A 23002-nucleotide genomic window follows, 5' to 3' on the forward strand; every position below is an offset into this window, starting at 1 on the left:
TTAATTGTTACAACCGACTGAAGGACCAGTATTAACTTTATAATTCAGTTAACTGATGTTTACACAGTGTACAATAAAACATGCTATTAGCTTTTCTAAATTGTCACTTGTCATTTCTATTTATATAAAAGTAACTCTTCCATTTCTGGCTTAGCGTATCTTTAGCATCCTGTGATTATCTTGATCTTCCTCTGTTAGTTAATCTTCACCATTGATCTTGCACATTTTTCAAGATTCTTTTTATAGACTTGTCAATCCAGCTGGTTGGATTGTTTGTTGATTGTTTATCTTGAATATTGAACTGGTCTGTGATTTTGTACTTTGAGCATTTTACTCGAGATCTCCAATTAGGCATATAGAGATCTTGACATCTCAAAAAGTATAATGACTTATCGAGATCTCTAATGCTCTAGTGAATTTGACTTATAGAGGTCTCTGAGTTCTCGAATGAAACTTTAGCTTGTCGAGATCTGTCAGCATCATGTCTTCACTTTGTCTTGTCGACAACTTAGAGTTCTCTAGTAAATTTTGACTTATCGATATCTCTGAGTTCTCTAGTGGACTTTGACTTATCGATAACTCAGAGTTCTTTAATGAATGTAGACTTATCGATAACTCTGAGTTCTCTAGTAAAGAAAAGACTTGTCGATATTTCAAACCTTCATGTCTTCTTGACTCGTCGATATCTCTCTGAGTTCTCTAGTAGCTTTCCTGACTTCTCGATAAGTCATTTGGAGTTCTCGAATGACTTCTCTATAACACTAAATCTGTGACTTGTAGAGATCTTGATTTAGAGTATTTTTATCCAAACAGATTTATTCAACTCCAAGTTTCTTTAAAATTCTTCTGAGGCATGATCTTCTTGATCTTCTTCCAGATAGAATCCTTAGGCTTGATACTATTTCAGGAAAAAGACTCCAGTCTACTCCTTTGCATTTTTAAAGACTTTAAATGTTACAAGTACAAAATACAAACTAAGATAACAATACAACTTACTTGGGGTTGTCAATATGACTTAGTCTTGTTGAGATACAAGCATGTCTTGCACAACAATCTCCCCCAATTTATCAAAAGATTGCTTAACACACATTCATGCATATTAACAAGACTAACCTCAAGCTTAACAAATTATGAAATGTAACAGTTCATTATTCTCCTTAGATCAGATGTCCATTTAGCTTTGCTTCACACTTTGATCAGGAACACTAATGATGTTGTCATCTTCAATAATCTTTGACATCATCACTTATATATTACATAAGGGACTACCAACTCTTGGAGTAAATTACCCTAAAGATATTATTCTTAACATGTTTGGCTATATAGATATAGAATACGCAGGTTGTAATAATGACAGGAGAAACATCTCAGGAAGCTGTCAACTTCGTGGAAGAAGATTGATTTCTTGTTACGATGAGAAAAAACTTCAAATCCAAGAACTATGTGGAACACTCTATGATAAGGCACCTTCATACCAGGTATCATTACTTTAGAGAGCATGTCTTTCAGTCAAAGAGTCGCTTGCAGAAACATTTATTAAATCACTTGTTAAAGTAAATTTTTCAAGACTGGTTTATAAGTGTGGGATATCATTCATTGCATCTGTAAGGAATTCTTAATATAAGTTCACAGGTATTAAATCTTCTATATTTAAAGGGCTTGTGAATTTATCAGTAATCCAGTGCCTCGTACTTAGTGCTACTATCTTGATTATCATAATTACAATGTCATATACATTTGTGGTAGTTAAGTATTATTGTATTAAGTTTGAATATTATTTTAAATGATTTAAATTATGATGGTAGACAATTTCATTCCATATCAGTCTTATAATTTAAATTATGTTAAAATAATATGCATCATAGTTATTTGTATCTTGTACGAATAATTGTGGTACTTTTGGTATTAGTGATATTATTTAGAATTTTTGTTTTAAGTAATAAATACTTATTTCTAAAATCACTAATATTGAAGGTTGAAATATTTTCTAAGTTATGTCAACTCTCAATATTTTATATGCTTAGAAAGTATTTTTAAAATTACTAATTATCCAGAGAGTGATTGCCTTGTATATACGTCATATATCCTATTGGTGATTATTCAAGGATATTTATAAATATGTAAGTGCTAGTATCTAATTCATATATATTTAGTATTTATTTATTTATCATTTATTTTAGGAAGTTTGGATTATGGAAATTGAAGCAATTCAATGATTTTATTTGCTCCATAATTCAAACTAACTTAAATTAAATATGCAGCATAATTGATTATAACTAAATCTGTCAACAAGTGATATCTAGTATATTGATTGTAACTTATGTGTTATAAGTTAATTATGAGATTTTGGTTATAGTGAATTTAACAACGGTTATATATCTTTAGAATTCACTTAAATCATGATTGCAGCATGATTAGTTGTATGCTAATTTTTTACTTATATCAGTTAATGATATTTAGTTAAGAGTTTAACTATGAACTAATTGTGAAGTATTAGTATTTGTGACATTACTTAGAACTCCTCTAAGTAATCAATGCTTATCCTCGATCACTTATACTAATATACAAAGTGTGGAAATCTTTTTTAAAGTACAACTATGGTTATTGTGTTTAATGCTTTATTAGAAGTAACCATATGTTGTCCACTTAGAATAATTTTTTTACTTATTTGCAAACTCCTAAATACTTTAATAATAGATGCATTACTCAATGGATCAAAGTATATGGAACTTAGAATATCTTTCTAAGATTGCAAACAAGGCAATGTTTGTAAATGTTGCTTTATTTATCGAACCAACATTATTTAAGATATTACAGTTGTTAGGAGTTAACAATTGTATACAATATGAAATTAAATGCTAATGTCTAATTGATAGATAATTGGTATTTAATTCATTTATATCTTATTTTAATATATTTGAATTATGATGTTAGACGATTCCATGTCAAATCAGTTTCATGATTTAAATTATATTAAAGTAGGGTGCAACATAATTATTGGTATCTAAAGTACTTGACAAGTATCAGTCAATGATATATTGTTAATATTTTGTTGCAGATAATTGTGAGATTTTAAGTTCTAGTGAATTTATATGCTTTGCTACATCTGAAAGATTCACTATATTTTGAAATCAGTAGCATAGTCATTCTTATTAAGATTATTTATCAATAAACAATGTTGTTGGTAATAATTTTATAAAGATAGATTATGGAGCTTTTGATGTGAATGAGAATTGCTTAAACTTTACCCTAAGTGATCAATGCTTTTACAAAAACTCATTCATATTGAAAGACAAAATCTTTCTTTCTCTTCTTAATATTGATAGGTCATCAGTCTGTGTCTTATCAAATCAATTATCTTTTTAGGCATAAAAACAGACTTGTGCACTCGAACAATTTTAAGAGAAAATCAAACTTCTTTTAACAATTGTATATAATATGAAATTAAATGATAATGTCTAATTGATAGATAATTGGTATTGAATTCATTTATATCTTATTTTAATATATTTGAATTATGATGTTAGACGATTTCATGTCAAATCAGTTTCATGATTTAAATTATATTAAAGTAGGGTGCAACATAATTATTGGTATCTAAAGTACTTGACAAGTATCAGTCAATGATATATTGTTAATATTTTGTTGCAGATAATTGTGAGATTTTAAGTTCTAGTGAATTTATATGCTTTGCTATATCTGACAGATTCATTATAATTTGAAATCAGTAGCATAGCCATTCTCATTAAGATTATTTATCAACAAACAATGTTGTTGATTATAATTTTATAAAGATAGATTATGGGGCTTTTGATATGAATGAGAATTGCTTAGACTTTACCTTAAGTGATCAATGCTTTTACAAAAACTCATTCATATTGAAAGATAAAATCTTTCTTTCTCTTCTTAATACCGTTATATCATCAGTCTGTGTCTTTTTAAATCATTTATCTTTTCAGGCATAAAAACAGAATTGTGCACTTGAACAGTTTTAAGAGAAAAATCAAAATTCTTTTTACAGTGGTGATTGTTTATTTCATTAAAATCTTTTGAAATCACTATTGTACATCATTTCTCTCAAAAGATTAAATGTGTTCACTCATTATAGATCTTAAGTGCATTTTATCTCTATATTGCCATATGCTCTGTGATGCAGGTTCAGCCTCCAATGGTCTTCTTTCATTTGATGATCATGAGGTTGAAAACCCACAACTTCTATCCCAAACTGTAAAGAAAAACATAAAAATAGAGCCAACCAACACTCTCTTACCACTAAAATGAAGTACGAATGAGCGTGAGGGAGAAAGTGCCTTAGAGCACCACATAAGGAAGGTTCTGAAGTCAACCCAGCAGCTCTGTCTCCTACAAAGTTGAGATATATCATAACTGAGACAACTGCTAGCTCCCATACATCTTCTCAAAAAGATAAAATGGCTGAAAAGTCACAAAACAGTTACTAGATTCATCCTCTCAACAGGGTGCGTCTATTGAAATTCGCCTGTCGGCCAGGGTATCCGATATAGTGTCACCACCTCAAACATAAACAATTCTTGATGCACAAGGATAGGTTACACACGTAAAGGAAGAGTTGACAAAAACAAGAGTTTTGACCATTTTACGGTCAGATTCGATTGTTCAAGGTTCTTTAATGGACCAATTGCCTTTACAGGTTTTAGGAGATGATACTGATCAAATAGCCAAATGTCAGTGGTCAGTGTCTACCTCCCCAGGATTAAATCCCCTGGATGCATCTACGGATAGTGGATCTGACATAGGTGCAGATCGGCAACTTGTTGACAATGATTCAGATATTACCTGATGAGTCACAAGGAAATGTCTTCACAGACATTAGAAGGGAACTTTGATCTTTATGCTAAATTATTTAGATCATTGTTTACCTTCCCAGAGTTCAAATCTGGAACCCTAAAAGGAAAACTAGCAACTTATAGATTATGACTCATATTCATCTGACGAGTCTAACGAGGATGGGGATTTACGAACTCCCATTGCACCACCTGTGACCTCCTTAAGGATGGCTACGGTGATTTTCCTTGCAGGTACAGATGGATTTTGGAGCTATAAGAGGAGTGATACATTTGTGAGAATGAGTGTAAACATGAGTGGAGAAAAGAGTGAAACACTTGTGAGGTACACAAAACAGAATCACACACTCACAGTGTGTTAAGTGGAATTTATGTCCACTTAGAATGCTTTATAAAGGCCTGAATTAATGTTTTGTACTCAAGTTATTTGTGTTTTTTATATGTTTTATAGTGTTTTTGCATTTCAGGCATATAACAGGGATCAAGGTGATTTAGCATTACTTTGATGCTAAAATGGTGTTAGGAAGGTGTCAAGAAGATTGCTCATGCAAATCCATCTCAAACCATCCAGAAAAATAAAATTCAGAACTTTTTCCAGAAGGTCAACGCGCCTGCGCTGTGCTAGCACGCGGCCGCGCCGAAGATGCAGAAGGACAGCGCGCCCGCACTGATGAAGCGCACGGTCGCGCCGTGTCGAGATAATAAAATCTTATTTCAATTAGAAGACTGTTTTCTGGGCTTCTAATCTGCATAGGCTGCTATATAATGATAACTAACAAACGTTTTTCATAACAGAGCTGAAGGAGAAGACATCAAAAAGACCTATAGCACAATTCAACAAAGGTGAAGAAGATCTAGTTTATTCTTGTGATTCTTCATTTTAAGTTGTAATCTTGGATCCTCGTTTCTTGTTTTGTTGAACCTAATACTCTTGATTACGTACTTTGGTTATTATTCATTTTATAAAGACCTAGTTTATTATACCATGCTTTCATCGGAACACACAGTGATGATGAGTTCAGTTATGGGCTAATCATTATCGTGGGGTTCTAGAGGATTTACTTATGGATTTTAATAGTTAATATGTTTTAATACCTTAATATGTGGTGATTGTATGATATCCTAGTATTGGTTTTGCTTATTCGTCTTATGAGGGTCGCGAACTTATAAGATAGCGTGTTAATCTCTATTGAAGCGAAAGTGAATATAGGGGTTTAGAATTTTCCATGCTAGCGTAGGTTAATGTATTTGATATGCATGATTCGTAGGTAATTTTAACCATCTTACTTACCCTATGTAATCATTATAGATAACTTGTGCATTAAATCGTTATGTTGTCAAATTCTATAGACATATAGGGTCTCAACATAATTGGTGTCTATCCAGCTTCTATCTCTTTTGTGGATGTCTGGTAGTAGGGTATTCGTATAACGAAAGTTGGTGTTTACTAGTTTCGTGTTATCTGATTAGTGTCATCACCATTACATGCTAAGGTTAAGAACAAAAAGGCTATTGAATGAAGTATTTAATGAAGTTAGAATCCCATGTTTGTGTTATATAAGTTAATCAACCTTAATTCTCTTAGTTAATATTAGTTAGTATAATCTCGTAGTTATAAACAATCTAAACTTGTTATCATCTTAGCATTGAATAATAACCATACCATTGTTGCATAAGTGCATTGATTGAAATTAAGCTAAACCAATCTCTGTGGGAATGAACTAGAAATAATTCTATATTACTTGCGATAACGTATACTTGCGTGAATATTAGCGCGTGTTTTCGTCCTAACAAGTTTTTGGTGCCGCTGCCGGGACTCGGTGCTAATTTTTAGTTTATGTGCTTGACATCGGTGGTCGTTAAAGTTTATTGACTCGGATATTTTACTTGTTTGTTTGTTGCCTTTTCAGGAACTCTAGAAAGCGTGTATGCTAACACTTTCTCAACTTCGAAAGAGAACACTGGAAAAAACAGAGGAGAAAGTTGAAGAAGAAATCTTAGTTGAAAAAGTTGAAGAAGAAGAAGCTCTTATTACAATGGAAGAACCAGCAGCGAATCTGAAGGCTTTGATCGATTACTATCAACCAAAGATTGATGATATTCAGTCTAGCATTGTCAGACTAGCCATTGCGGCTAACACATTTGAAATTAAGGCTAGCACGATTTAGATGATACAGAATTCAGTTCAGTTTGGGGGTTCTCCTATAGAAGATCCCAATATGCACATCAGATATTTCATCGAGATCTGCGACACCTTCAAGTTCAATAGAGATTCTAAAGATGCTATAAAGCTAAGTCTTTTCCCATTTTCTCTGAGGGATAAAGCTAAGAGATGGTTACATTCTTTACCACTAGGCTCTATCACCAAATGGGAAGAACTTGCTTCAAAGTTCGTTACCAACTTCTTTCCTATGGTGAAGACAGCTGCAATCAGGAATGCTCTTACTCAATTTGCGCAGCAGTTTGGAGAGTCTTTGTGTGAGGCTTGGGAGTGATATGATGAGATGCTTCGAAAGTGTCCTCACCATGGGATGCCTGACTGGATGATCATTAACTGCTTCTACAATGGGTTGGGTGCAATTCTAGACCCATGCTTGATGCAACATCAGGAGCAGCCTTGTGGGCTAAAAGCTACGATGAAGCTTATAAATTGATTGAACTGATGGCTACTAATGAATACCAGAATCCTTCTCAGAGACTAACTCAAGGCAAGGTAGCAGGAATTTTGGAGATAGACGCAGCTACTTCTATAGCTGCTCAGCTTAAGGCTTTGACGATGAAGGTGGATTCTTTGGCTAATTATGGAGTTAATCAGATCAATAGTGTCTGTGAGCTTTGTGTCGGTGCCCGTGAGACAGAGTAGTGTGCTATTTCTAGTGAATCAGCTCAGTTCGTGAGCAACTTTCAGAGATCACAACAACCAGTTCTGGCCACCTATCATCCCAACAACTGCAATCATCCTAACTTCAACTGGAGCAATACTTAGAATGCAGTACAACAGCCTTATCAACAGTATGCTGCAAATCAATATAATCCCCCTGGATTTCAGCAACCATAATATGCACCAAAACAACAACTCCAGTTGCAGAAAGCTAATGAAAAATCTGAATTAGAGGAGTTGAGGCTCATGTGCAAGAGCCAAGCGGTATCTATTAAGACCTTGGAGAATCAAATTGGGCAGATTGCCAATGCCTTGCTTAATTGACAACCCGGTACACTTCCTAGTGACATTGAAGTTCCAAGTAATAAGGAAGCTAAAGAGCAGGTTAAAAAATCACATTGAGGTCTGGGAAAATTGCAAATCCCGAAAAATCTCAAGTTTTGGAAGACGAAGTTGTGGCTAAGGAAGAAGTGCAGAAGGAAGCAGAAGTGGAACCAAGGAAGACTACTGTGGAACACACTCCTCTTGAGGGTAATACAGGAGAGAAACATATCTATCCTCCACCTCCTTTTCCTAAGAGGCTGCAGAAGAAAAAGCTGGATAAGCAGTTTGAGAAGTTTCTGGAGGTGTTCAAGAAACTTCATATCAACATACCTTTCACGGAAGCTCTTGAACAGATGCCTAGTTATGCGAAGTTTATGAAAGGTATTTTCTTCCGGAAAGTGAAGCTTGATGAAATAGAGACAGTTGCTCTCACGGAGGAATACAGTGTTGTGCTACAACAGGAGTTGCCTCCGAAGCTTAAAGATCCTGGAAGCTTCACTATTCCTTGCACTATTGGAAACTTATTGTTCGACAAGTGTTTATGTGATTTGGGAGCTAGCATCAACCTGATGCCTTTGTCTGTCTTCAAGAAGTTAGACTTACCTGACCCAAAGCCTACGTATATGTCCTTATAGTTGGCTGATCATTCTATTACATATCCACGAGGCATTGTGGAGGATGTTTTAGTCAAGGTGGGTAAACTCATCTTTCCTGTAGACTTTGTAACTCTAGATTTTAAGTAGGATAAGAAGATTCTCAAAATCTTTGAAAGGATATCTTCGATATATTATTTATTTTGGTATTTGTACAATTAAACATAAAATTAAGAACATGTAGATCCTCTCCATTAGGACATGAATTTAATTGATCCAAATCAAAGTCAAAAAGTCAAACTAGCAAAATTATGTCTTTTAAACAGATAAAAGAGATGTTACATTCTTGCAAAAAATCAAAACTATATCTTTATGGAATATATCTCTAAGGCAATATGGTCAAAGAAGAAACATCAAGAAATGATATTTCTTAGATCTGTGTTGTAACAGGAATATGGCAACAAGCTCGAATAAGGAATATATCAGAAATATTATTTAGAGGTCTCGTGCTATATCAAAAATATTTAAACTCTTAGCTCCAAAATATATCTCTACATACACCAAAATAGTTTTTATTCAAAGTTTATTAATATCCAGTTCTGCAAATCATTTCCGTGTACTTAGAGTAATTTTCTCCCGGTTCGTAAAATCAGCATTTCTCGGAGAAAATTTTTCAAAAATACTAAATCACATTTCCTATCATCCAAATATATTTTATATATTAAGAAATATATTTTAAGCATTTATCCAAGTCAAAACTTTGGTCAAAAGATCCATCTCCTTCATTTCAAGACCAATGATATTTTCACTCGGAAGAAAGGCTGACAGAACAGTTTTATTTTTAGATAAAATACTTACACATATTAGAATGACTTGAAATATGGTATGGATCATTTAAATGTTATTTTCTAAGTATGGTAAAAATTTCGTAGCATTCAGAGAATTTTTGTCTGGGCACAAAAATCGAGGCAGTTGGTCCCACAGTTGACCACGTTTGACCTAGTTACCATTGACTAAAGTTGACCAAAACTTGTAGGCCATCATTTTATATTATTTAAGTATTTATCATATTTTATGGTATTTATTTAGGAGTTTTTAAGGTGGTCATAATTAATGGTGTTTAATCCTTAATTAAAGTGATTAAACAATGATTAAAAGAAAAGGAAAATATATATATATATATTCAAATATCTCAGCTGAGATTTTGAATCCATAAAGTTTTTTGTCTTATATGGCTATGTCAAAGAAACACAACCTACTTGCCAAGTCATCAATCCAAGTGACATACACCATCTACCATCCATTTTCCTCAAATCTCCACCATTCAATCCACCCAACTTCTCCTGTAAATAAACTCCCACCCAAACCCATTTTCTTCAATATAAAGAGCCACAAAGTTGCTGGGATTTTTTCAAGAAGTGTCTCTCTTCATCTTTTTCAAATTTTATACACACACTTCTTCTCAAAAACCTTCTCTCTCTTCTATATACTTACATATATATAAGGTTTTTGAAACCCAAGCTTAGCTTCACTCAACCAAGCTTTATCCACCAAGTGATCTCATCCACTACCACTTCACGGCCTCCCGAAGGACTGCCCATGTTCGACCAAAGTGCCAAAATCCGGAAGAACCTCCGGTGAATTTTTCCGGCGAACTTTTCCGACCGTTCTTCAAAAGTGGTAACTTTTAGCTTCTTATTTGAGTTCTTTTTATTTGAGCTTTGTACTTAATTTCTGTACTTCATCTTAAGCTCTAATACAAGATCTCTTATAAATAAAGTTCTCAAGAGAACTAAGATTCGAACTTGGAATTCGAATAAGTACTTGATCTTCACATAAATCATCTCCAGAAGATCTATAAACAAAAGTACTTCATCTCCTAAAGGGAGATTATATTTGACCCAAGGTCATGAATTAGGCAATTATTTTTATTATTGGACCTTGGCTAACAATTATTCGTGCACATAAAATATTATGAAGTAAAGTTTTAATCCCTTCTAACATCTCTAGTGTTCCGGGGGATTATAACTCGGTCTATAAACACTTCGTAATTTGTCAAATATCAAAACGGATTAAGTTCACGAGTTAGCCAATTACTTGCACTTTATTTAATTGGATCTTGGCTAACACATTTCGTGCACATAAATTATTACGGAGTATAGTTTTAATCCTTCTAACATCTTTAGTGTTCCGGGAGATTATAACTCGATCTATAAACACTTCGTAATTATCCGTTAAAATTAAGGACGAATCAAATTCATGAGTTAGCCAATTAATTTCACGCTATTTAATTGGATCTTGGCTAACACATATCGTGTATATAAATAATTACGAGTCATATCGTATAAGCCCCTTCTAACATCTTTTAGTGTTTCGTGGGGTTATATTACGATATCTATAAAATACTCGTAATTATTCATCCAAACTTCGAAAGCACAATCTTAAGCCAATTACTTGCACTTAACTTATATGGATCTTGGCTAAGACTCATAAATCTTATAAACGTGCTTGAAGTTAAAAAAAGTATACTTTGACCTTATAATCGTCAATATACAAGTATACCTTAAAACCTTAAGTTGATATACTTAAAGGTAAAATTACAACTCCGAGGTTGTAATTAAAGTATTCTTCGATCTATAAATATATAATCGAAAGAAGAAGATTACTAAAGAAGTCATAAGCCATAAGTGCTTATTATAAAAAGACTTCTCATATTACTCCACCTATCTATTTAATCTATAAAGGAGTAATCATAAATATACTTGGACTACTATTTATTATCTTAAGTCAAGTATTCTTATTTAGTTTTAATATTCTTATTTGAGTATTATACTATTTGTGGGCTAGTACAGTAACATACTAGTTCAAACCATCTTTTTTATACTTGGTTTGTTTCGTGGATTGTCTTATTAGTTTTGTAGTGAGGTGAAGTGACGTGAGGTGATTCTCGTTCTAAGACCCAAGTCCTAGACGTACTAACGGGGAGTCAGTAGTCTTCGCACCGTGAAGAAGAGGAAAGACCCATGACCGGATCACTAAGATCCAATACCAACAAAAGCTAAGGAAGCCAAGTCCACACAAAGGCTCTACAACAACTTTGAAGAAATAGCGGGGAGTTATTGTTTAAGATAAGTTGTGTAGGTATTACATTTATTTTGAGGTGGTGACCCTTGTGTTACGCACCAAGACAAATACATGTAAGGGTGTAAAGGCTTCTCCGCCTACTAAAGGAGCGAGTTTATTATAAGGGAAAATCCCCAGTCCGGGAGAGGATCTCGGGGACTGGAGTAGGGATGAGTGAATCTATTAGAGTTTGCGCCATCGCGAACTAGGATAAAATCACCTTGTGATATTTTCTTTCCTTGAACTTTATTTTCCGGACATATAACTACATAACCACTCGGTAAAGTTTTAAAAAGGGATAAATTATTTTAAAACGTCATAACAATTTTTAAATTGGTAATTAAGCTATTCAACCCCCCTTCTAGCTTAAAATAGCCCTCATACGAGACCTTACAATTGGTATCAGAGCAGTGCTTTTTAACGTGTTTGTTAAGTGATTTGCAGATTTACAGGCACAACAAAAAGTGATCCGGAATGGCATATATTAATCCCGTTAAAAGTGGTGAGGGTCTATTTAGCTCAAGACCTTCTCTATTTGATGGCACCAACTTTGTAACATGGAAAACGAGGTTTCGCATTTATGTTTGATCTCAAGGAGTCAAAGTTTGGATGGCTATCGAAGACGGTGTTCGCATTCCTACCAAAACTATCGATGACATCATCATCGAAAAGAAGGTTAGTGAATACAACTTAGAGGAAGAAGCCATAATGAATATAGCCACCAAGGCGGAAATGGTTCTCACAAGTGCACTTACAGAAAAAGAATATAAAATAGTAAATAATTGCAAGTTGGCACAAGAAATATGGAACAAATTAGTGGTAACCTATGAAGAAACCACTGATATAAAAGATTCTCGGATGGATACATTGATCCAAGAATATGAGAACTTTAAACTCCAAGAAGGAGAAAATATCATCGATATGAAAATAAGATTTACTCGTATTATCGATGAGTTATCTCAACTTGGAAAGAATTATACTCAAAATGAAAAGAATAGAAGAGTGCTCAAATCTCTACCTCTTAGTTGGAAGGTTAAAATCACTACTATAAAAGAGATGCACAACTGAAATGAGTATAAGATTGATAACCTATTCGGAAATCTTCGTGCTTACGAAGAAGATAATATTCCGGAAAAGGTTGCTCCAAAAGTGGAGGATAAAAAGAAAAATATGGCTCTAAAGGCCATATTAATTGATGAAGATGAAAACGACGAGGGGTTAAATGAGGAACTCCAAAATCTCGATGAGAGTGAAATTGCTCTACTCACGAGACAACTTCGTCGTGTGCTTCAAGCAAAGCTCAAAGATATGGAAAAGGCTTCTTAAAATCAAATAATCAACAAAGAGTGTATAACTCTAACGTAAGGCCAAATTACTCTCAAAATGATTCTTCCAACTATAAGAGTAATTATCCGTCAACAAGCTACAATTAAGGCAAAGGCAATCAAAATATAGATACCTATAGTAATGCCAATGCATCTACAAACCATCTTGTTTACACTCCTCCAAAACCTAAAGATCCATCTCCGAAAGAAACACAAGATGTGTGTTTCGAGTGTAAACAACCCGGTCATTATAAAAGAGAATGTCCTAAACTTTCAAAGGGACGAAGTCTCGTGGCCGAAAATGGTTGGGATCTAAGTGAAGATGAAGAAGCTCCGGAAGCTAGTGAAGAAGTGGTAAATCTATACTTAATGGCTCTCGGAGATGAAACTACCTCAACGGAAATCTCCTCTTCAAATCAAGAGGTAACATCTAACTATGTCTGAATTAAATATTTATTAGATGAATCTAATTTATCCCTTTTAGATATGAATAAGCATGATTTAATTGAACTTGTAGTAAGTTATAAGAATAAATATAAAGATGTTGAACAAATGTTTCACTCATTATGGTCCGAGAAGATGAAAATTGAGGAAATTCATCATACTCAAAATAAAGAATATACTCGGATGATGGACTCAAAAGTCCAAGATGAGAATGAGATTACATCTCTAAAAGATCAAAACCATCTCATCAAGATTGAGGTAAATAAACTTCAAGAAAATATACTAAATCTTAAAATGGAAAATATATCATTAATCCTCAAAGACGAAGAGATGGAATGTGAGAAGATACAATTGAATGATAATATTTGTAAACTTATCGTTGATCTATTGAACTTAAAGATTCTAAATGAATCAAATGCTCAAGATAAAGAAACATCTTATAAAGACAATCTTGATAAATAAAATGAGCTATTAAAAACCAATGAGCTTAAAGATGAAGCTCTAAGGTTAAAAGAAGAAAATTATAAACTCATAGCTCAAGTTAAGGATCAAGAAATAATCCTTAACAACAAGATTGATGCCTTAAAGAAAGAAAATGAAAATCTTGAAGAAGTCATTCAAAGATTTATAAAAGGCAATAAGATGTTGGATTAAATGGTGCATACAAAAACCTTATATAATCATGATGGTTTGGGATATAATAAGAATTCTCCTCCTAAAGGAAATACTCGGAGATTTGTATCACCAATAAAGACTTCACCCGAATCACCATCTTATAAATTTTCTTATGGCCATAAAATGGGACATACCATTCAATATTGCAAATTCAAGAATGGTGAAATTAAGGGGAAGCATGTATGGATTCGCAAGGAATCATACAAGAAAGATGATAAACATGTGCCTCACAAAAATATGGAATATAAGAATCCAAGGCAACAATGGTCTCATCAACCTACTATCTTTCAAAATAGAAACACACAATATCATGTAAATAGTAATGCATTTAGAAGGCAACAACCTTTTAGTAGAAATGCTTATGCTACTTACCATGCTAATAATAGATATAATGTTTATCATGCTCCATCAAGATTTCATGATAGCTCTAGGTATTATCAACCTCAAACTATGTCGTATGCATCTAGAAATATTTATATGTCAAATGATAATTATACCATGCCTATATTCTTTCATAAATCAAATGTTATATATGATGTACTAACCCCAGGACCCTCAAGACAAAGGGGTACCTATAAATTTAACTAATCATGGTTGTAGGTTTATCTTGCCGCGAAACAAGACATATTGTACCTTGATAGTGGATGTTCAAGACATATGACTGGTAACAAGTCACTCTTGAACAACATTAAAAAGGTTACCGTGGGGAGCGTAACATTTGGTGATAGTAGTAAAGGAAACATTATCGGTAGCGGAGATATCGGAAATGGGAAAGTTAAAATTTTCGACGTTCAATTAGTCACCGGGTGAAAGTACAATCTTTTCTACATTAGTCAATTATGCGACAATGATTACAAGGTAATTTTATACACTACTCATTGTTCTATATTAGATAAATTTGGAAAGTTGGTTCTCACTTGCCCCAGAAATAAAAATGTTTATACATGTGACATGAGAAAGCAAGTGAACGTGTGCCTAATCACTATAAATGATGACCCATGGATATGGCATCGAAGATTAGGACATGCCAACATGAAGTTGATAAAGAATATATCAACTAAAGACCTTGTCTGAAGTATACCAAAACTAAACTATCATAAAGATCATACTTGTGAAGCTTGCGAAGTTGGTAAAAAAATTCGAGCTTCTCACAAAGCAAAGTTTATGGTATCTACCTCGAGACCTCTCGAGCTACTACATATGGATCTTATTGGTCCGGTTCCAATACAAAGTCTCGGAGGTTGCTCATATACATTGGTAGTTGTGGATGATTATTCACGATTTACATGGACTGAATTTCTCAAAGCCAAAAGTGATGCTTTTGAATCCTTCTCATCTTTATGTAAAAGGATTCAAAATCAACAAAATAAAACCATAGTCTATATAAGGACTGATCATGGTAAAGAAATTGATAATTTAATTTTCACCAACTTTTGTGATGAACATGGCATCACACATAATTTTTCCACTCCATACACTCCTCAATCCAACGGAGTAGTTGAACGGAAAAATAGAACAATCCAAGAAATGGCTAGCACAATGCAAAATGAATATCATCGACCTAAATATTTTTTGGCCAAGGCTATGTCAACCACTTGCCATATTCTTAATCGGGTTTTGCTACGACCTATAAAACAAAAGACTCCTTACGAGCTATATTTTGGCAAAACTCCGAAACTAAGCTACTTTCAAGTATTCAGAAGCAAGTGCTTCATATTAAATTCAAAAGAGTACCTTACGAAGTTTGATCTTAAATCAAATGAAGGTATATTTGTTGGATACTCTAACAATAGTAAAGCTTACCGAGTGTTTAACCTTAAATCGCTTGTGGTGGAAGAATCTATGAATGTCGCTTTTGATGAAAGTAAACCACCGGCGAAAGATAAAGATCTTGTTGACCAAGAAAATGTTGAACAAGATGATATTGAAAAGGTTATTCGACAATTCAAAAATATGGATCTCGGGACTCCCGTACATAAAAATCCATTAGAATTTGACGAAAAGGAAGATAAACTTCCTAAAGCAATTCCCACTATAAAAAGTCATCCACTGGATAATATGCTTGGAGACTTAAAGAGGGAGTTCAAACGCGGTCACAAGTTCAAAACGTTGTGAATCATCTTAGCTTTCTATCTCAAATAGAACCTAAGACCGCTGAAGAGGCTTTATTAGACGAGGATTGGATTTCTGCTATGCAAGATGAATTGCTCCAATTTACTCGTAGTAAAGTATGGGAACTTGTCCCTAAGCCTCATGATACTTCCATAATTGGTACAAAATGGGTATTTCGAAATAAATTAGACGAAAATGGAACAGTTGTTCGAAATAAAGCAAGATTAGTTGCACAACGATATACCCAAATGGAAGGCATAGACTTTGATGATATGCACCAGTAGCAAGAATTGAATCAATTCGAATGCTATTGGCTTATGCTTGTCATAAAAATTTCAAAGTCTATCAAATGGATGTGAAATCTGCATTCTTAAACGGGATTTTGGAAGAGGAAGTATATGTGAAACAACCTCCCGGGTTTGAAGATGCAGCGCATCCCGACTATGTCTATAAATTACATAAAGCTCTATATGGATTAAAACAAGCCCCAAGAGCATGGTATGAAAGGTTGAGCAAGTTCCTACTAGACAATAAATTTAAGATGGGAACGGCCGATAAAACCTTATTTACGAGGCAAGAAAAAGAGGATATATTGCTCGTACAAATATACGTAGATGACATCATATTTGGCTCAACAAATGATGCACTATGTAAAGAATTCTTTGAAAATATGAGTAGAGAATTTGAGATGAGTATGATGGGAGAATTAAACTTCTTTTTGGGATTGCAAATAAGGCAATCTGATGAAGGCATCCATATCTCTCAATCCAAGTTTTGTAAAGAGATGTTGAAAAAATTCGAAATGGATAATGCCAAACCCATCTCTACTCCCATGTCTACATCCGGTAAATTAACAAAAGATCCAAAAGGAATTCCAGTAGACAGAAAGAAATATCGAGAAATGATCGGTAGCTTGCTCTATATAACTGCAAGTCGTTCCGATATTCAATATAGTGTTTGTAAGTGTGCTAGGTTTCAAGTAGCACCGAAAGTATCTCATTTATCCGCAGTAAAAAGGATATTGAGATATCTTAAAGGAACCACTGATATTGGTATTTGGTATTCAAAAGGAATACCATTTGACTTAGTATGTTTTATTGATTCGGACTATGCCGGGCATTTAGTCAACAAAAAAAGTACTAGTGGTACTTGTCAATTTCTCGGTGGATATTTAGTTTCTTGGTTTTCAAAGAAACAAAATTCCGTATCCATCTCAACAATCGAGGCTGAATATATAGCAGCTGCAAAGTGTTGTGCTCAAATACTGTGGATGAAGCAAATACTAGCTGACTATAATATAAAATTTGAAGTGATCTCAATCTTATGTGATAATACGAGTGCTATTGATCTTAGAAAAAATCTCGTATTACATTCAAGATCTAAACATATAGATGTGTGACATCATTTTTTACGTAATCATGTCAATAAAGGCGATATAAAAATGACTCATATTGATACTAAGATCAATCTCGCTGACATATTCACAAAACCATTAAATTCTGAAAGATTCACTAAACTCCGCTTGGATTTAGGAGTGGAATTTGTGAAATAATGGTTTATATAAAGATCAATTGAAGATTATAAAGAAATCTCAATGATAAGGATATTCTCCCGATCAAGTTATTAAGTTTATCTGAAACTCAGATTTATCAATAAAGAAATTTATTGATCGGGTTAAGATAACTTAAATAGCCCAGATTAACTGGGAAAATAAACTTAATTGAGTGAATATTTATTATTCCATGAGATTTATAAATATATAGAAGTCTTTCTCATATAAACTGATTGTTATTTTCAGTTATATATATAAATCTATTTTGTTCTTAAATATACATATATTTAGTCTCATATATTTTCCTACAGATATATATAAATATCTGTTATTTTAGTATATATATATTCAGTGATATATATAAATAAATTTTTGAAAATAATTATATATATATTTTAGCAAAGTTATATAAGGGTAAATATATAATAATCCATCTATATTAATAAATATAGTTTTTCAAATATATTTTCTGGATTATTTTTAACCGGCCCAATCAAAATTTATTTTGCCCAAAGTTTCTATCTAAGCCCATATATTTTAAATATAAATCTATTTATCAAAAATTAAACCCAGTCCATTTTTTTGTTTGACCCAATTTGATTTCTCAAGCCCAAAATCTGTTTACAACTTCTAATCTCAACCTTCCGTTCCTAACCCTAATTAATATTGATCGTTTATTCAACAAAATATATAAACCGTACACTGTTTTGTACAGTGCACACACTCGATTCATTTGTAACCCTAATCTCTAAACTCTCTCGCCTCTCTTCTTCTCTCCGCCTCTTTCGAAGAACCCTAGATCAATTTCTTCATTTTTCCCTTCAAATCTTCGATGAATTCTTAGAGATACTATGCTTATATATACATACTCATCATATCTCTAAAAGATAAGATGAAAACAGTTGATTGGGTTCGTAAAATCAATCGATTTTGATGATAAAAATTGACGATTTGTATATAAATCGAACGAGAATCATCAAATAGGACATTAAATTGATGTTTTATATACATATATATATACACTTATTTCTCTTGTTTTGAATCATTGATTCAGCAAAAACCTAACTCAATTTCAAGTTGTGTAACAGGAGAAGACTGGTTATTGCGATATCTTCTCGGAGAAGAAGATACAACGGCTGTATGCGACGGAAAAAGGGTAAATCGGAAGTTGACTCAGTCCGCGACTGATTCAACCAGGTAAGTCCTATTAGTCAGGCCAGACTATAGGCTTAGGTGAGGTTTTCTTGTTTATTTCAGTCTCATTTGATTGAATCTGTGGTTAAGGGCATTCGACTGAAATTGAATCGAACATAATTTGATTAAATCGTATCTTATTCTTGATATGGATGTAATAAATGGTCTGTGATGTGTTTTTGATGCAGTTGTGATTTGATATTATTCTGTGTTTGATCGAATTAAAAGTATAAAGTTCGGATTATTGTAAAATCATATGGTTGATGTAGAGTTTATGACTGTGATTTGTGATTATTTGCTGGATACAAAGTTCAGTAGATGCAAGTTTTGTTGATTTATCTGGATTGTATCTCTGTGGTTGCTTAAAATAATAATTCGTGTATAATAATTACTTGGTTAATTTAGAACAAATACTCTCAGTACTTGAAGCTTAATTGGATTATGAATATGATCATTAATTATATGATATGAGCTTGATAAGTTAATCTGTTAAAAATCTAAATTACTAAAGTTTAAGTTGAAATTTGATAGTACTCTTGTAATCAACTGAACATGCTTGGTTGAATTTAAAATCTGTGAGATTATTTATTTGAATTGAGATCTCTGTGAAATTGTTTGTTTAAAATGAGGTCTCTGACAATTTGTTTGGTTAATTATGGAGTTTTGGTATAAGTTTTACTGATAACAGCTGATTGTTGATATACTAAATAATCTTAGTCCAAGAGAGTTAGTGTCCTGGTTGATTTGATTTTAAGTCCCTTGATGATTCTGTGTACTTCATGAATCCTTATTTTTTAAATGATGAAATTACCTAGGTGTGTTAAAAAATGTTGTTGGATTGAAATTCTAACACAACTATATGTATTTGTGCTCTGATTACCTGATTAATTTTTGCAGAATAATAATTATATGTGTTTGTGATCTGTGTGTTATTAAAAGTATATTACTTGATTTATTGATACTGCTAATGTGCATCATTTTTCTATACTGTGACCTGTCTTGGTTGATTTATCACATGTCTGTCTTAAAAGTTCACTACTATTACCTACTTTTAAAAACAAATGGATATTCTTGTTCTCATTCTCTGTCAAGCACAATATGCATAATCAAGATTATATTTGAATCTGGTCTGTCAATTCTTAAGTGATAAAATCTGTGTGAACTGAACTCTGTATATGCTACCACTTGCTTTTCTTGTTTGAACTGAACTATTGACATGTTAATTGTAATTGTCTTCGATAATATCTTGACTGTTTAGCATTAGTCTGTTCAAAATCTACCTAATTGATCTAAGATTACAGAGATATTAATAAAGTAATAAGTTTGTATAAGTGTGTGCCCTAATTTGTGTTAATAAAAGCTCTTCTTATATTCAAAGTTTATTAACATATGTGCAAGTTGTCCTGATTGTTTTCTTAAGACTGAATACATTGTATCTGGATAAGAAGTGTCTTCTTAATTCCAGTCTCTACTTGTCTATTTGAAAGGTGTACTGAGTCTGTGCATCATGCTTATATAATCTATGAATTTGAGTGCAACATTGTTTACTATTCTATGCATTTCTTTTACTTATGCAGTCATAAGAACTCAGATAAGGTATAATCAAGACTGGTTTGTGTAATCTCAGATTAACAAAAATAAAATAATACACTCACACACCAGCCCTCACAGTAAGACTTGGCAGGGGAGCCTTGAGCATCCCTGTATCTGGATCACTGCTGTGATTAATGGCCACTTAGAAATCTTAGGTGACATTTTATTTTAACTTACTGTATTTAAAGTGTTATATCTGATATAAATGGTCTAAGTGTTGTGTTGCCTTGAATGCTATTTGAATTAAATGAAAACTGATTGTGTATGCCCTGTTCTGTGTTTAATGTGCATGACATTCTCTTGATTTTATCTCATTAATAACATAGTTTCTTGAGAAATAAATGTTACAGATTTTATTAAATTTGCATTAAAAACTCAGTTCTTCTTTCAAACTCACTTCACATAGCACATCCTTAAATGCACCTGCACTGAAAGTACAGTCCCTGTGTAATAGAGTAAGCTATGATATCAACTTTATGTCACACAGTTTTCAAAATTTATACTTATGTACTGTGCTGTTTTCTAAAGTAGACACAAAGACAAAGAATTTATACATTCTTTATTCTCTGCTGTAATAGTTTATGCATCTGTGTATATGTGCTGCATTATATCATTCTCTCATATACATCATCCTAGTATCTATTCATAAAGGACTTGGATTTTTGTGTAACACAGCCATGCATGCATTAAATGTTTTTCACTGCTCATGAACAGTAAATAATTTCTAAAAATCTTAATTTTTAAAAATCTTTTCTCTTTACATCTGTGTTAAATGGTTATATATATGCATATCTTGTATGCTGCATTCACACACACACTAGATAATTGCATAAACTTCACTTCACTTGCAACATGAACCCAAATGCTAACCCTTTTTACCCTAAACCCAGACCACTGATTGAAAACCCATATCTTCTTGAAAATATGGAGAAAAATCAGTTTCATCATCACAAAACATCAACCTTAAAAACTGTTCAATCTTCATATCCTAAACACTATCACAAAAGACATTTTCCACCTAAACAACTCAGAAAGGGATACAAAAATCACAACATTCCTTTCTACCAAAGCAAAAAATTTCAAAACCCTCATTCCCCTAACCCTAGACCTCTTAAACCTTTGCATACCAAAGGTTACACCAGAAAGGTCAACCTAAGACAAAATCCAAACACCTCTATGAACACACCAAAACCCCCTCCACCAAAATTGTCAAACCCTTCAAAATCCAAAAAGTTTCTTGAACTTGTCAAAAATGTCCAACCTATCACTTGTGTTGATGTGAAGGGTGAAGTAGAGTTCATAATCAGAAAGGCTGTGTTGGATGGTCTCATATATAACTTAGGTAAGCACTACTGCACACACCTCATGGGAGAGTTCTATTGTAACATGAATATCATAAAAGGGATAGATGGCATACTGCATTTCACTACATTAGTCAACGAAAAGGTCATTTGTGTTGATGACAAAAGCATTAATAGGGCACTGCATTTACCTTTGCATTTATGTGAGTTGCCCTGTGAGGATATCTTCTTTCTGTTTGTTTTTAACAAATCTGAATTTGAACTAATGCTTGGCACTTTTTGTAAATCCGATATTCCTGATGGTCTCTGTGATGTTAATTGTGGTATTCATTTCAAACACTTCACTGACACATATCAGCATCTTGCTTTAATCATTAGGGCAAATGTTATGCCAAAACCAAATCAAAGTAAGTACTTTGATTTCTTTGATATGAAAATTATGTATCTTCTCTTCACTAACAAAATCCACTTCAGTATATCTTATGCTATTCTTCTAAACATGATCAATGCACATCTTGTAGATTATATGCCTTATGGTATGCTAATCTCATCCTTCTTTACACTTTGCAACATTAACATGCCTGAAGCATTTTCTAATCTTGCTGACTCTCAAATCACTAATGAACACATTAGGCCACAAGTGCCCCTGATGCACTGTGAGCCTCAAGAGGCAACTCTCACAGTTATTCCTCAGCTTATAAGAGAGGAAGATGTGTTTCTGTCTAAGTTTGAGTCTGTCAAAACCATGTTTCATGAGTTAAAACTTGAACTTAAGAGGGTTAAGGAAGAGAACAATGAGATTAAGGAAAAAATAGGAGAATTAGAGAGTCTCACTGCCTCTTGCAAATATAGGATTGCATATTTAGAGCATTTGGTTGCATCTACTCTAGGAACTTCTTGCATGACTGATCAAGATGTTGTTAATTCCTTTCAAGTGCCTATGCATGATAACACTGCTATGATTCATGAGTTAGAAGAAGTTAATGTGGGTGCTAGAGGACAACTGATTGATAACTTTCCTAATTTGGTTCATATCTGTGATGATGATGGAAATGTGATTGG

At 33.2% G+C, this 23002-nt stretch overlaps 1 non-coding gene across 1 annotated transcript; it reads right to left on the bottom strand.

The window, feature by feature from the left end:
• Positions 1-7249: 7249 nt before the first annotated feature.
• LOC141662421 (small nucleolar RNA R71) lies at positions 7250-7356 on the bottom strand. The gene has a single exon (XR_012550539.1). It is a non-coding gene; the product is annotated as a small nucleolar RNA R71 (small nucleolar RNA).
• Between the last annotated feature and the right edge of the window lie 15646 nt (positions 7357-23002).

This window comes from Apium graveolens, chromosome 5 (assembly GCF_009905375.1).
Source record: "Apium graveolens cultivar Ventura chromosome 5, ASM990537v1, whole genome shotgun sequence".
Lineage (NCBI taxonomy): Eukaryota > Viridiplantae > Streptophyta > Magnoliopsida > Apiales > Apiaceae > Apium > Apium graveolens.